This window comes from Anolis sagrei, chromosome 3 (genome assembly GCF_037176765.1).
Source record: "Anolis sagrei isolate rAnoSag1 chromosome 3, rAnoSag1.mat, whole genome shotgun sequence".
Taxonomy (NCBI): Eukaryota; Metazoa; Chordata; class Lepidosauria; order Squamata; family Dactyloidae; genus Anolis; species Anolis sagrei.
The window spans coordinates 2,501,921-2,517,116 of NC_090023.1; positions in this window are offsets into that span (position 1 = coordinate 2,501,921).

Below are 15,196 nucleotides of genomic sequence, written 5' to 3' on the forward strand. Positions count from 1 at the left end.
CAGCAGCAGAGTAGCATAGTGCAAGGGCAGATGTCTTCACTGTGTCTGGTTGTGATCCTCAGGCTGTGCCAGTCAGCTTTCGTATAATACTGTTTCTAGCACCCCCGTTTTGCTTGATGTTCAGGCAATGCTTCTTGAAGGTAAGAGCACGGTCCAGGGTGACTCCCAGGTACTTGGGTGCACTGCAATGCTCCAGTGGGATTCCTTCCTTCCCAGGTGATCCTCAGAGCTCGGGATGCTTCTCTGTTCTTGAGATGAAAGGCACATGTCTGTGTTTTAGATGGATTAGGGATCAGAAGATATTCCCTGTAGTAGGCAGTAAAGGCACCTAGAGCTTCGGAGAGCTTCTGTTCAACCATCTCAAAGCTCCCTGCTTTAGATGACATGATCACATCGGTCGCGCCAATCCCTGAGAAATACGAGCACTTTATTGAAATAGTGAAAACCTGGAGGCAAAAGTGCAACTGTCAGCATGCCTACAATCCCAAACCCGCAGCTGGTCGACTGTTTTAAATATGCTGAATCGACAAAGCCAGCGATTGATTAATCCCCAGATTAGCGTCCTCACAATCTCACAATGGTGAGATACGCTTTCTGCCTAACGCCAGGCCAAAGAGATTAAGAGATACAGGGAAAGCGGGAAACCTCGTTGAACTTGCTGACGGCTCTGATGGCTGAGAAAAACTCATTTACTCATTGCTGCAATTCTGGGTGCATCTATCTACAATGCAGCATGAATGCAGTTTGACAACCACTTTAACTGCCATTGCTCCATGCTGTGCAGTCCTGGGAGTTGTAATTTCATCGTCGCAATTCAGGGTGTATCTACACTTCAGCATGAATGCAGTTTGACAACCGCTTTAACTGCCATTGCTCTGTGCTATGCAGTCCTGGAAGTTGTAATTTAGGTGCAGCACCAGCTCTCTTTGGGCTGAATATCTTGCAAAGCTACAACCCCCATGATTTCAAAGTGCATTAATTGTGTAAGCAAAAACCTGTCCTCTTCCATTTTGGAAACAGATAGCAAATCCTCCCACCAAAAGCCTTCCTTCTGCTGTGATTGTGCATGAACTATAAATCCCAGCAACTACAACTCCCAAATGTCAAGGTCTATTTTCCTCAAACTCCACCAGTGTTCACATTTGGATATATCGAGTATTTGTGCCAAGTTTGATCCAGATCTACCAAAGACTCTGGCATAAACCAGTCCAGGTGGTCCCAGTGGTGATGGGCGCACTGAGTGCCGTGCCAAAAGACCTCAGCCGGCATTTGGAAACAATCAACATCAACAAAATCACAATCTATCATCTGCAAAAGGACACCTGACTTGGATTTGCATGCATCATTTGGAAATACAACACACAGTCCTAGACGCTTGGGAAGGGTTCGACTTGGGATTTTGGGATACAAAATCCAGCAGAGAGATCTCGTTTGCTGTGACATACTGTGTTTTTGTGTCACTAAAATAATAATAATAATCATCATCATCATCATCTTGTGTTTCAAATAATAATAATAATAATAATAATAATAATAATAATAATAAACATTGACAACATCACGATCTGTCAACTGCAAAAGGCCACCTGACTTGGATCTGCGCGCATCATTCGGAAATACATCACACAGTCCTAGACGCTTGGGAAGGGTTCGACTTGTGATTTTATGATACACAATCCAGCATAGAGATCTCGTTTGCTGTGACATACTGGGCTTTTCGGTCAGTAAAATAATAATAATAATCATCATCATCATCTTGTGTTTCTAATAATAATAATAATAATAATAATAATAATAATAAGGCAGTTAAGAACCAACATTGAGGGAAGTCAAGAGTAGAAAACTGCTTCAAGTGCAAAAGACAAAGCGTGAATACCGTAAAAAGACAATCCAGAGCAGAAGAGAAAACTGGCCAAAGAAGGCTCTCTCTCCAGGGACACTTCCTGGGAAACATTGAGAGCCAAATGGACAAGGAAAAAACATGGCTGTGGCTCACAAATGGGACTCTGAAAAAGCAGACAAAGGAGGGCCTGATTCTGGCAGCCCAAGAACAAGCCATCTGAACCAAGGCCATCCAAGCCAGAATTGAAAAGTCGACGACAGATCCCAAGTGTAGACTCTGCAGGGAAGCAGATGAAACAAGAGATCCCATCCTCAGCTGCTGCAAGAAGATCGCGCAGATAGACTGCAAGCAGAGGCACAACACCGTTGCTTTGGTGATCCACTGAAACTTGTGCCGCAAAGACCATCTGCCTGCGACAAAGAATTGGTGGGATCACAAGCCGGAAAGAGTTACAGAGAATGAACATGCCAAACTCCTTTAGGACTTCCATATTCAGACAGACAGAGTTTTGGAGCAGAAGACTCCTGACCTCACAATCATGTTAAAAAAACAAAATATGGATCGTTGATTTTGCAATCCCGTTTGACAGCAGGATTGAAGAGAAACAACTGGAAAAGCTGACACAATATGAGGATTTAAAAATCGAACTGCAAAGACTCTGGCACAAACCAGTAAAGGTGGTCCCAGTGGTGATTGGCACACTGGGTGCAGTACCTAAAGACCTTGGCCTGCACTTAAACACAATCAGCACTGACAAGATTACCATCTGCCAGCTGCAGAAGACCACCTTACTGGGATCTGCACACATTTTTTGACGATGCATCACACAGTCCTAGACACTTGGGAAGGGTCTGACGTGTGATCCAATTCAACAGCCAGCAGAGTGTCTACTGTGGACTCATCTTGTTGTGTTTCTAATAATAATAATAATAATAATAATAATAGGAACAAGCCATCCAAGCCAATGGAATTATGGCCAGGATTGAAAAAAGTGGAACTCTCTGCCCCGGAGGGAGTGTGGTGGAGGCTCCTTCTTTGGAAACTTTTAAACATAGGCTGGATGGCCATCTGTCAGGGGTGATTTGAATGCAATATTCCTGCTTCTTGGCAGAATGGGGTTGGACTGAATGGCCCAGGAGGTCTCTTCCAACTCTTGGATTCTATGATTCTATGCATGGGGTTTGAATCCGTGGAGGTAGAATCCATTGCTACAGGGGTTGGAATGTATGCATGTTCAGAAGTGCAATAATGCAAATAGCCATGGGTGTTGTGGGACGATTTGCAACCGCAGTCTCGAGCATCCTTTGTGCTTAGGTGCTTTGGTTGCCTAGCAACCGGAGAAAGGCATGGACCGGCTCCCAGGGTTTGTGCATGACCTCAAATGACTTCCTCTGGGGTTTATCCCTGCCCAGATGAGCCCATCGCCTTCAGGTTACCATGGCAACAGAAGACTTGATCCGGGAGGCAAGGATGCTATTTTCCACACTTAGAGGTCTGAACGGGGCTAGAAGTAGTGCAATGTCCCTTCCTCCGAGGAGTTGAACTACAGTGTAGATTTAATGCTGTTTGACTTTACTTGAACTGCCATTAATGCTATAGAATCCTGGGATTTGTAGTATGGGGAGGGACCAGCACTCTTTGGTAGAGGAGCCTGAAGCCCTTGCTAAACTACACATTCCTGGATTCCATAGCCTTGATCATCAGCAGTGTAGATTGAACGAAGTGCTAAGGTTTTTAATGTTAGCTGCTCCGAGGGTGCTTCCAGACAGCACCAAACTGCAAATTTTCTAGGAGGGGAATCATAGAATCAAAGAGTTGGAAGAGACTTCCTGGGCCATCCAGTCCAACCCCATTTTGCCAAGAAGCAGGAATATTGCATTCAAAGCACCCCTGACAGATGGCCATCCAGCCTCTGCTTAAAAGCCTCCAAAGAAGGAGCCTCCACCATGCTCCGGGGCAGAGAGTTCCACTGCTGAACAGCTCGCACAGTCAGGAAGTTCTTCCTCGTGTTCAGATGGAATCTCCTTTCTTAATCATAGAATCACAGAATCCTAGAGTTGGAAGAGACCTCCTGGGCCATCCAGTCCAACCCCATTCTGCCAAGAAGCAGGAATATTGCATTCAAATCAGCCCTGACAGATGGCCATCCAGCCTCTGCTTAAAAGCCTCCAAAGAAGGAGCCTCCACCACACTGCGCGGCAGAGAGTTCCACTGCTGAACGGCTCTCACAGTCAGGAAGGTCTTCCTCGTGTTCAGATGGAATCTCCTCTCTTGTAGTTTGAAGCCATTGTTCCACGTCCTAGTCTCCAAGGAAGCAGTAAATAAGCTCGCTCCCTCCTCCCTGTGGCTTCCTCTCACATATTTGTACATGGCTCTCATCATGTCTCCTCTCAGCCTTCTTCAGGCTAAACATGCCCAGCTCCTTAAGCCGCTCCTCATAGGGCTTGTTCTCCAGACCCTTGATCATTTTAGTCGCCCTCCTCTGGACACATTCCAGCTTGTCAATATCTCTCTTGAATTGTGGTGCCCAGAATTGGACACAATATTCCAGGTGTGGTCTAACCAAGGCAGAATAGAGCATGGGTAGCAGGACTTCCCTAGATCTAGACACTAGGCTCCTATTGATGCAGGCCAAAATCCCATTGGCTTTTTTTGCCACCACATCACATTGTTGGCTCAAGGTTAACTTGTTGTCCACGAAGACTCCAAGATCTTTTTCACACGTACTGCTCTCGAGCCTCATCGTCCCCCATTCTGTCTCTTTGCATTTCTTTTTTCCTGCCAAAGTGGAGTCTCTTGCATTTGTCCCTGTTGAACTTCATTTTGTTAGTTTTGGCCCATCATCTCTCTAATCTGTCAAAATCGTTTTGAATCCTGTTCCTGTCCTCTGGAGTATTGGCTCTCCCTCCCCATTTGGTCCCGTCTGCAAACTTGACGATCATTTGTAGTTTAGGGAGGAGCCTTGAACAGCCTCATTAAACTATAGACCCCAAAATTTTGCAGAGGGAGAAACCATATTTAAAGTGGATTCATTCTCTAGTGTGATGAAGTCGATAGTGAGGTATTTCCATCTTTGAGCATATATGATTCTTGCAATGGTTGTCATATATGGAAGAATCAATCGATCAGTATGCAGTAGTATCCATTGAATACGTATGTTGCCATTCTCCTCGGAGTCAAACAAAGTGACCTCAAGGACCGGCCAGCGATGCTTTGCTCGGCACAGAAAGCTCATGGATCAATTTTCTTGGGTTCGAGGATGTCTTTTTATTGGGTAATTACTTATTGAACACGTCTGTGCCGTTGCCTGTTTTCGTCCTCTCGGATGGCAAGATGCTGATTAGACCAGCAAGGCTCAATGTTCCTCGATGTTCCTTTTCGTCATCCCGACAGCTGCCTAGCACCCATGCAACCTTAAACCCACGCTTTGAGAGAAGGATGCTCTGCTTGAACGAGCAGCAGAGCTCGGTTTGCATACCCACACAAGCGGAGGAGGATGAAAGAGTCTCCCGTCTCCGGCTTTAATCTGACCTTACTTGACCTGAGGAGCAGAGCTTTGTGTCTATTGGATTTCATGGAGGAGAAGGCCAAGCAAAAGAAGGCATTGAAAACTGGATCTACATGGCTATATAATGATTGGATCTACATGGCAGCTCCACTGGCTGCCAGTCTGCTACCGGGCACAATTCAAAGTGTTGGCTTTAGCTTATAAAGCCCTAAACCAGCGGTTATCAATCTGGGGGTCTCGACCCCTAGGGGGGTCGCTGGGCCATTTTCTGGGGGTCGTGAAGCTGCCTCAGTCGGCCTCACCTCCTCTGCCTTCCAAAATGGCTGCTGGCCCTGTTTCTGGGAGTTCTGCATGCCAAATTTAGTTCAATTGTATTCTTACTGGAGTTCAGCATGCTTTTGGTTCAATCAATCAATGATTTATTACGGTCTTTGACCAGCACAGTACAGAATGGGGCATCGGTGCCCAAGGAAGGGAATCGCAGTTCCCAAGTAGATCAAGTATAAAAGCAGATTAAAAGCAGATTAAAAACATGTTATAAAAGAGACAAATTAAAAAGATAAAACAGACTAAACTTACAGTTTAAAGTGCATATATGAATCTAAAATAGGGGGCGGCTAATAGCAAATATCAGACGACTGGGAAGCTATAAAAGGGATGAGAGGGGAGCATTTACAGCATTTCAGTTATTACAAATCATTCTATCTATATTCCCGACAGGAAGTTGCCTGGTGGAGTCGGTCATCAGCCGTCTAATGTTAATTGCTGCTGCACAGAACTTGGCAACACTGTAGGTTGTTGCAGAGCAAGAGTCCGAGAGCAACAGGGAGGTGTAATATCTTTCAGTGCGCCCTGGATGTTTTAAAAGCCATGGAGTGATGAAATTAGCTCTAATGTCTCTATAGAACACACATTGGAGGAGCACATGTTCAGTTGTTTCGATGTAGCCAGACTCACACGGGCATAGTCTCTCCTGGGCAGGGGTCTTCCGGTACCTTCCCTCCAGTACTGCCGATGGAAGGGCATGGCATCTTGCCAAAGTGAAAGCTCTTCGGTGTTTAGGCACCTCCAGGTTAGCTAGGTAAGGCATGGGAGCGATGAGATATCTGCTATCTTCGCTAATGGTGAATGCTGGAGAGCAGGCTAAGTCTGATTGTCGCTCTATATCCAGGATCCGTTGTCTAATAAGAGCCTTGGCTTGGTCCCATCCCATACCTAGCAGTTGTCCTTGAGAGAAGCCTAGAGTTGCGATTTTGATTGCCACTGCCTTATTCCATGTAGACTGAAATTCATCTCTCAGAGTTAATGGGGCAAGGCCACATGTTGAGAAAGACAGATGCAGCCAATAATTGAGGGTGGCTGTCCACACTCTCGCCTCCACTCTCACATGCTTTTGGTTGGCAGGGGAACTATACATCCCAGATGTATAGTTATCAAATGTCAAAATCTATTTTCCCCAAACTCCACCAGTCTTCAAATTTGGGCATATTGAGTATTTGTGCCAAGTTGTAGCGAGGGAGAGAGACTATTTCTTCTTTAAAAACCTCTTTGCTGCCTTATACTGATTTCGTTTCTTCTTTTATATTGGCTGGGACTTTCTGTGTGCTGTTAAACCTTTACGCTTTATATCGCAGGCAATGAAACACTCTTGTGTGTAACGAAGTAACACAATTTATTTATAACTTCTGGCTCCAACGCTTGTGGTTACATTTGTGTTTTGTTGCAATCTTGAGGCTTACAGTCAGCATCATTTACTTGGTTAACTTTTCTGAATAAACTATCAATGTTTCACATTCACAAACATGTTACTTGCTTTACACACTCTTGGCTGAATTATATTCTGAACTAAGGCAACACTAGCCTTCTTTATGTTCCTTAAAACTCGAGCTCTATTTAACTAACTGCTTCTCTATATCAGAAGTCTTTAACACATCTTCATAACTGCTTATTTCTATCAGGCACTCAAAAACCAACTCTCCACACACAGATCATTTTCAAACTCCCTCACTCTAACTGCCTCTTTCAGAACCTTGGCTCCGCCCCTTTGGAGTGTTCAGCTCTGCTCTCCCCAACTGTCATTTTGGGCCTAGCGGCCTTTTCAAATCCTGGGCCTACACTAATCTGCATATGACCAATTTATTTATTAATTATTTTATTTATTACTTGCACTTATTTACCGCCACTCTCAGCCCAGGGGGCGACTCGTGGCGGTGAACAACAACATAGAAAAGACAATTTACAGTAATCAGAACAATACATAACATGCTACTACTACTTGACATATACTTATACTAAAAATCCGCTTCGTCATATCATGGGTCATAGTCAGTCTCATAGTCGTGGTCCATTCCGGTCATCATTGCCAAGATATAGCACTCAGTTAAAGGCCAACTCGAAGAGCCATGTTTTCAGGCTCTTACGAAAGGCCATAAGGGAGGGCGCCTGTCTAACTTCAGCAGGGAGGGCGTTCCACAGCCGGGGGGCCACCACCGAGAAGGCCCGCTCTCTCGTCCCCGCCAAGCGTGCCTGTGAGGCAGACGGGATCGAGAGAAGGGCCTCCCCGGATGATCTCAAGGTCCTCGTGGGCTCGTAGGCCAAGATGCGGTCTGCAAGGTATTTTGGGCCGGAACCGTTTAGGGCTTTGTAGGATAGTACCAGCACCTTAAATTGGGCCCGGTAGCAAATCGGCAGCCAGTGGAGCTGGGACAGCAGGGGCGTTGTGTGCTCCCTACGCCCTGCTCCTGTTAACAACATGGCTGCCGCGCGCTGGACTAGCTGGAGCTTCCGGGCCGTTTTCAAGGGCAGCCCCACGTAGAGAGCGTTGCAGTAGTCGAGGCGGGATGTGACCAAAGCGTGTACCACCGCAAATGAATCCTATATCTGCTGTTGCTACCCTGTCTGTGCCTATTCTTCCCTATCTGCCATAAGTAAACATAGAGCTATACACCAAAACTTTAACATAGAGTAGCAATTTCACTACACAAGTTCTGTCCAGATCTATCATTGTTTGAGTTCACAGTGCTCTCCGGATGTAGGTGAACTACAACTCCCGTAAATCCCTGTCAATTCTTCCCAATCTCCTCCAGTATTTTCTATTGGTCATCGGGGCTCTGTGTGCCAAGTTTGGTCCAGGACTGTTATTCATGGGGGTCTCAGTGGTCTGTGGAATTCAGAGCTCCATCAGTTGAAGGTACTTCTGATCTCATCATTCGTTGTCCATACTCCCCCAAATGTATTGTTTTTGTGATTAATCACAATGATTTAATTATGTTCATTTCATTTGTATTTAATTTCATTTGTATTTAATTATGTTCATTTTCATTTGTAACAATGAAAATACATCCTGCATACCAACATATTTACATTACAATTCATAACAGTAGCAAAATTACCATTATGAAGTAGCAATGAAAATATGGTTGGGGGTCACCACAACATGAGGAACTTAATTTAGGGGTCATGGCATTAGAAAGGTTGAGAACCACTGCCCTAAACAGTTCTGGCCCAACTTACCTGTCCAAATGCATCTCCCCTTATGAACCATCTAGGACTTTAAGATCGTCTGGGGAGGCCCTGCTCTCGATCCCGCCTGCGTCACAAGTACATTTGGTGGGGACGAGAGACAGGGCCTTCTCAGTGGTGGCCCCTCAGCTATGGAACACTCTTCCTAGGGACATTAGATTGGCCCCCTCCCTCTTAACATTCCGGAAAAGAGTCAAGACCTGGCATAATTAAAATGCAATGTAAAGACATAGGAACTTGGTATGACTGGACAGCGAGATGGATAATGTTTTTAATTAGGAGACACAAATGTCTTATGTTTTTACTACTTTTGTTTGGTTATATATTATGTACTAGCTGTATCCGCCACGCGTTGCTGTGGCCAACCTGCCCTCCCTCTTTCTTTCCTTCCTTCCCTCTTTCCTTCCTTTCCTCTATTTCTTTCCCTTCCTATTTCTCTTCTTCTTTCTTCCATTTCTACCTGTTTCCATCCCCCTTTCTTTGTTCTTTGGTTACATCCTTCCTTCTCTCCTTCCTTCCTTCCTTCCCTGTCTTTAGTTCCTTCTCTCCTTCCTTCCTGTCTTTTTTCCTTTCACTTTTTATTTCCTTCTCTCCTTCCTTCCTTCTCTTTCTTTCTTTCTTTCTTTCTTTCCTTTCTTCTTTCCTTCTTGACCAAGGCTTAACCCTTATTATCCAGTCTGATGTCCTTGTCCTTAGTGTTATGGCACGAGTGGTGCCACCTATATGTAGAACTTTAATTTGCAAGGGTTTAAACTGTATAACATGCCCATACTTGCTTATTTTGTAAATGTATAGTTGGATTGATTGGTTATTTATAGCTGTCAATCAATGTTGCTTGCACCATTATATTGCTTCCTCAGCTCAATTGCTTGGCTCCACCTCTTCCTGGAGGAGGGCAGAGTTTTTCCTTTTCTATTCTACCATCAAACTTTCTATCAGACGTGAGAAAGAGACTTGGCTCTAAAGCCCCTAATTAAGTTACCTGTCATCACCAATTCTAAGGTTTTTACCCTTGGGACTCATACTTCATGCCCAGATCGCCCTGGACAACGTTGAGGAGACCCAAGCGCCTTCGAACCGGTCCTTTGGCATCAAAAGGAAGACTCTGTGCCTTCAACATAGGCCATTGGACTGGGGGTTGTGTTTGTTCCGACCTTCACAGCCATTGAGAAAAGAGGGAACAGGAAAAGCTTCTCAGCTGTGAAATCTCCTTGGACCCAAGACAACCAGAGACTGTAATGTATATTTTCCTTCACCCCTTTGAAACTTCCAGCTTATTGCCTTAAAGGGATAACTCTTTGTGAACAATAAAACCTATTTTGAGTTATCTACAGTGTTTTGGTCCTTGGGAGTTCCAGTTCTCTAAAGGAAGGCAAGAAGCAATCCCCTGGGGGAAAGATGTCACGTCTATGTCTCTTTCATTAAGAGTTATAGCCCCCACCTGAACATTAGGAAGAACTTCCAGACCACAAGGAGAGCTGTCCAGCAGTGGAACAGTCTCAATGCTATGGCATCCAAGGAGATGTTGTTTCCTGAGGCATCAGCTCTCTTGGGCAAGGGAAGGCGAGGGCTCCTATAAAACGACATCTCCCAGCATCCTATAGCATTGAGCCACGGCAGCCTCAAATTGCATTCATTCTGCAGAGGAGCTCTGCTAAAGACAGATGTGCAAAAGCAACAAGCAAAAAACTCCCCAAACAACCGCCCTCAAATGCAAAGGTGAAACCGCTTTGCAATTCTGCAGATTCCCTCCGATTGGCTGTCGGTGATGTCATGCGCTGGTTCCAGTGTTCAATGCGCTGCCTTGCATTCTTCAGTCACAATGATAAGTAAAGTCCTTCCCTGGTTTCCCAGGACACAAGGTCAGGCAAGCAAGAGCTTCGCTAGATCTCCAAATACAATGGCCCTGTAACACTATCACGTTGTTCACGGTTCACAAAACATTTCCCTTTCATCGCCCAAGTTGGTTAGGGTGTCCTGTCCCTCCCTCCAGCCACAGATGCAGGCAAAATGTCAGGAGAGAATGCTACTAGAACATGGCCATGCGTATTAATATTAATTAATGTGGCCCAAAAAACTCACACCAAACCCAGTGATTGCAGCCATGAAAGCCTTCGGCAATACATGATATTACATTACGTGGGAAATCTTTTCAAAAAGTTATTAAAATACTGGACTTTGGGCCCAAAAGCTTGCGTTTATCATTTTTTTTTAAACGTATGTGGAAATAATTTGTTTCAAAGTAAATAAATATATGGTGTGTGTGTATATATATATATGGTGTGTGTGTGTGTGTATATATATATATAGAGAGAAATGACATGCACACACACATATATAATGCTTTTATATCTGTAATAAATAAATAAAAATGAGAGACACACACACACACATATAATCTGTAATATATAAAAATGATATACGGACACACACACATATATGGTTTTATATATGTAAGAATCAAAATGACACACAGATACACACACACACATATTATGGTTTTTATATATGTAAGAATAAATAGAAATGACACACAGACACACAGACACACACACACACATATATTATGTATATATATGAAGTGGGTTAAACCCCTGTGCCGGCAGGACTGAAGACCGACAGGTCGCAGGTTCGAATCAGGGGAGAGGCCGATGAGCTCCCTCTATCAGCTCCAGCTCCTCATGCGGGGACATGAGGGAAGCCTCCCACAAGGATGATAAAAACATCAAATCATCCGGGCATTGTCCCCTGGGCAACGGCCTTGCAGATGGCCAACTCTCTCACACCACGAGTCACTCCTGACACTATATATATATATATGTAATAAATAAAAATGATACACACACATATATATGGTTTTTATATATGTAAGAATAAATAGAAATGACACACAGACATACACACACACATACACACATATACTAGCGGTCCCCTGCCATGCATTGCTGTGCTCAGTGTCGAAAATAATGAGAAAGTGTTGGTTTCTAATCTAAGTAATTTCTCTATGCTTATGGGTAAACAGTATTTCTTGTTGTTTCTTTGTCAATGTGGAGAATCATAGAATCATAGAATCAAAGAGTTGGAAGAGACCTCTTGGGCCATCCAGTCCAACCCCATTCTGCCAAGAAGCAGGAATATTGCATTCAAAGCACCCCTGACAGATGGCCATCCAGCCTCTGCTTAAAAGCTTCCAAAGAAGGAGCCTCCACCACACTCCGGGGAGTGTCTGGTTTGCCCACCCTGGAACATGCAACATATCATTGTCCTTCTTTAGGGGTCCCTTCCAAATCTAGGGTACTATATCTCTCTGTGTGTGAATCATATATATCTATCTCTATCTATGGCTGGATGGTTCTTTGTCAGGAGGGCTTTGACTATGTTTTCTTGTCCTCGTGAAGGGAGTTGGACTGGGTGGCCTTAAATATTTTCTGTTGGTTGTGGGGTTTTAGTGTGGGAAGTTTAGCCCAATTCTATTGCTGATGGGATTCAGAATGCTCTTTGATTGTAGGTGAACTATAAATCCCAGAAACTACAACTCCCAAATGTCAAGATTCTACTTTCCCCAAACTCCCCCAGTGTTCACATCTGGGCATATTGAGCATTCGTGTAGAGTTTGGTCCAGATCTATCATTGTTTGAGTCCACAGTGCTCTCTGGATGTAGGTGAACTACAACTCCCAAACTCAAGGTCAATGCCCACCAAATCCTTCTAGTGTTTTCTGTTGGTCGTGGGAGTCTTGTGTGCCAAGTTTGGTTCAATTCCATCATAGGTGGAGTTCAGAATGCTCTTTGATTGTAGGTGAACTATAAATCCCAGCAACTACAACTCCCAGATGTCAAGATTCTACTTTCCCCAAACTCCACCAGTGTTCACATCTGGGCATATTGAGCATTCGTGTAGAGTTTGGTCCAGATCCATCATTGTTTGAGTCCACAGTGCTCTCTGGATGTAGGTGAACTACAACTCCCAAACTCAAGGTCAATGCCCACCAAATCCTTCTAGTGTTTTCTGTTGGTCATGGGAGTCTTGTGTGCCAAGTTTGGTTCAATTCCATCATAGGTGGAGTTCAGAATGCTCTTTGATTGTAGGTGAACTATAAATCCCAGCAACTACAACTCCCAAATGTCAAGATTCTACTTTCCCCAAACTCCACCAGTGTTCACATTTGGGCATATTGAGCATTCGTGTAGAGTTTGGTCCAGATCTATCATTGTTTGAGTCCACAGTGCTCTCGGGATGTAGGTGAACTACAACTCTGGGCATAGTGAGTATTCATGCCAAGTTTGGTCCAGATCCATTATTGTTTGAGTCCACAGTGATCTCTGGATGGAGGTGAACTACAACTCCCAAAGTCAAGGTCAGTGCCCACCAAAACTTCCAGTATTTTCTGTAGGTCATGGGAGTTCTGCATGCCAAGTTAGGCCCAATTCTATCATTGGTGGAGTTCAGAATGCTCTTTAATTGTAAGTAAACTATAAATACCAGTAACTAAAACTCCCAAATGTCAAGGTCTATTTCCCCCAAACTCCATGTGTGTTCATATTTGGGCATATTGAGTATTCGTGCCAGGTTTGGTCCAGATCCATCATTGTTTGAGTCCAAAGTGCTCTCTGGATGGAGGTGAACTACAACTCCCAAACTCAAGGTCAATGCCCACCAAACCCTTCCAGTACTTTCTGTTGGTCATGGGAGTTCTGTGTGCCAAGTTTGGTTCAATTCCATCATAGGTGGAGTTCAGAATGCTCTGTGATTGTAGGTGAACTATAAATCCCAGCAACTGCAACTCCCAAATGACAAAATCATTTTTTTTTTGAGCGGTGGTCACTCCTTGTGTTGTGAGACATTTTGTTGCCAAATTTGGTGTGATTTCGCTCATTGGTTCTTTTGTTTTTAAGGTACTCATTATGACGACAGCATTTATATATATATATATACACACACACACACACACACACACACACACAGTATATATATAGTTCTTACATCTGTAATAAATAAAAATAATACACAGAGATATATATCTATATATATGTGTGTGTGTGTATATATATATATATATATATATATATGTAAGAATAAATAGAAATGATACACACACACACATATAGTTTTATACCTGTAATAAATAAAAAATGACACAGATATATATATATATATATATATATATATAGAATCATATTATATATATATATATATATATAAAATATATATATATATATATATATATATATATATATATATATATATAGAATCATATTTTATATATATATATATATATATATATATATATATATAGAATCATAGAATCCAAGAGTTGGAAGAGACCTCATGGGCCATCCAGTCCAACCCCATTCTGCCAAGAAGCAGGAACATTGCATTCAAATCACCCCTGACAGATGGCCATCCAGCCTCTGCTTAAAAGCTTCCAAAGAAGGAGCCTCCACCACACTCCGGGGCAGAGAGTTCCACTGCTGAACGGCTCTCACAGTCAGGAAGTTCTTCCCAATGTTCAGATGGAATCTCCTCTCTTGTAGTTTGAAGCCATTGTTCCATTGCGTCCTAGTCTCCAGGGAAGCAGAAAGGAAGCTTGCTCCCTCCTCCTCCCTGTGGCTTCCTCTCACATATTTATACATGGCCCTCATCATGTCTCCTCTCAGCCTTCTCTTCTTCAGGCTAAACATGCCCAGCTCCTTAAGCCGCTCCTCATAGGGCTTGTTCTCCAGACCCTTGATCATTTTAGTTGCCCTCCTCTGGACACATTCCAGCTTGTCAATATCTCTCTTGAATTGTGGTGCCCAGAATTGGACACAATATTCCAGATGTGGTTTAACCAAAGCAGAATAGAGCATGGGTAGCATGACTTCCCTAGATCTAGACACTAGGCTCCTCTTGATGCAGGCCAAAATCCCATTGGCTTTTTTTGCCGCCACATCACATTGTTGGCTCATGTTTAACTTGTTGTCCACGAGGACTCCAAAATCTTTTTCACACGTACTGCTCTCGAGCCATGCGTCCCCCATTCTGTATCTTTGCATTTCATTTTTTTCTGCCAAAGTGGAGTATCTTGCATTTGTCACTGTTGAACTTCATTTTGTTAGTTTTGGCCCATCTCTCTAATCTGTCAAGATCGTTTTGAATTCTGCTCCTGTCCTCTGGACTATTGGCTATCCCTCCCAATTTGGTGTCGTCTGCAAACGTGATGATCCTGCCTTCTCGCCCTTCATCTAAGTCATGAATGAAGATGTTGAACAGGACCGGGCCCAGGAAGGAACCCTGCTTGTGGCACTCCGCTCGTCACTTCTTTCCAAGATGAAGAGGAAGCA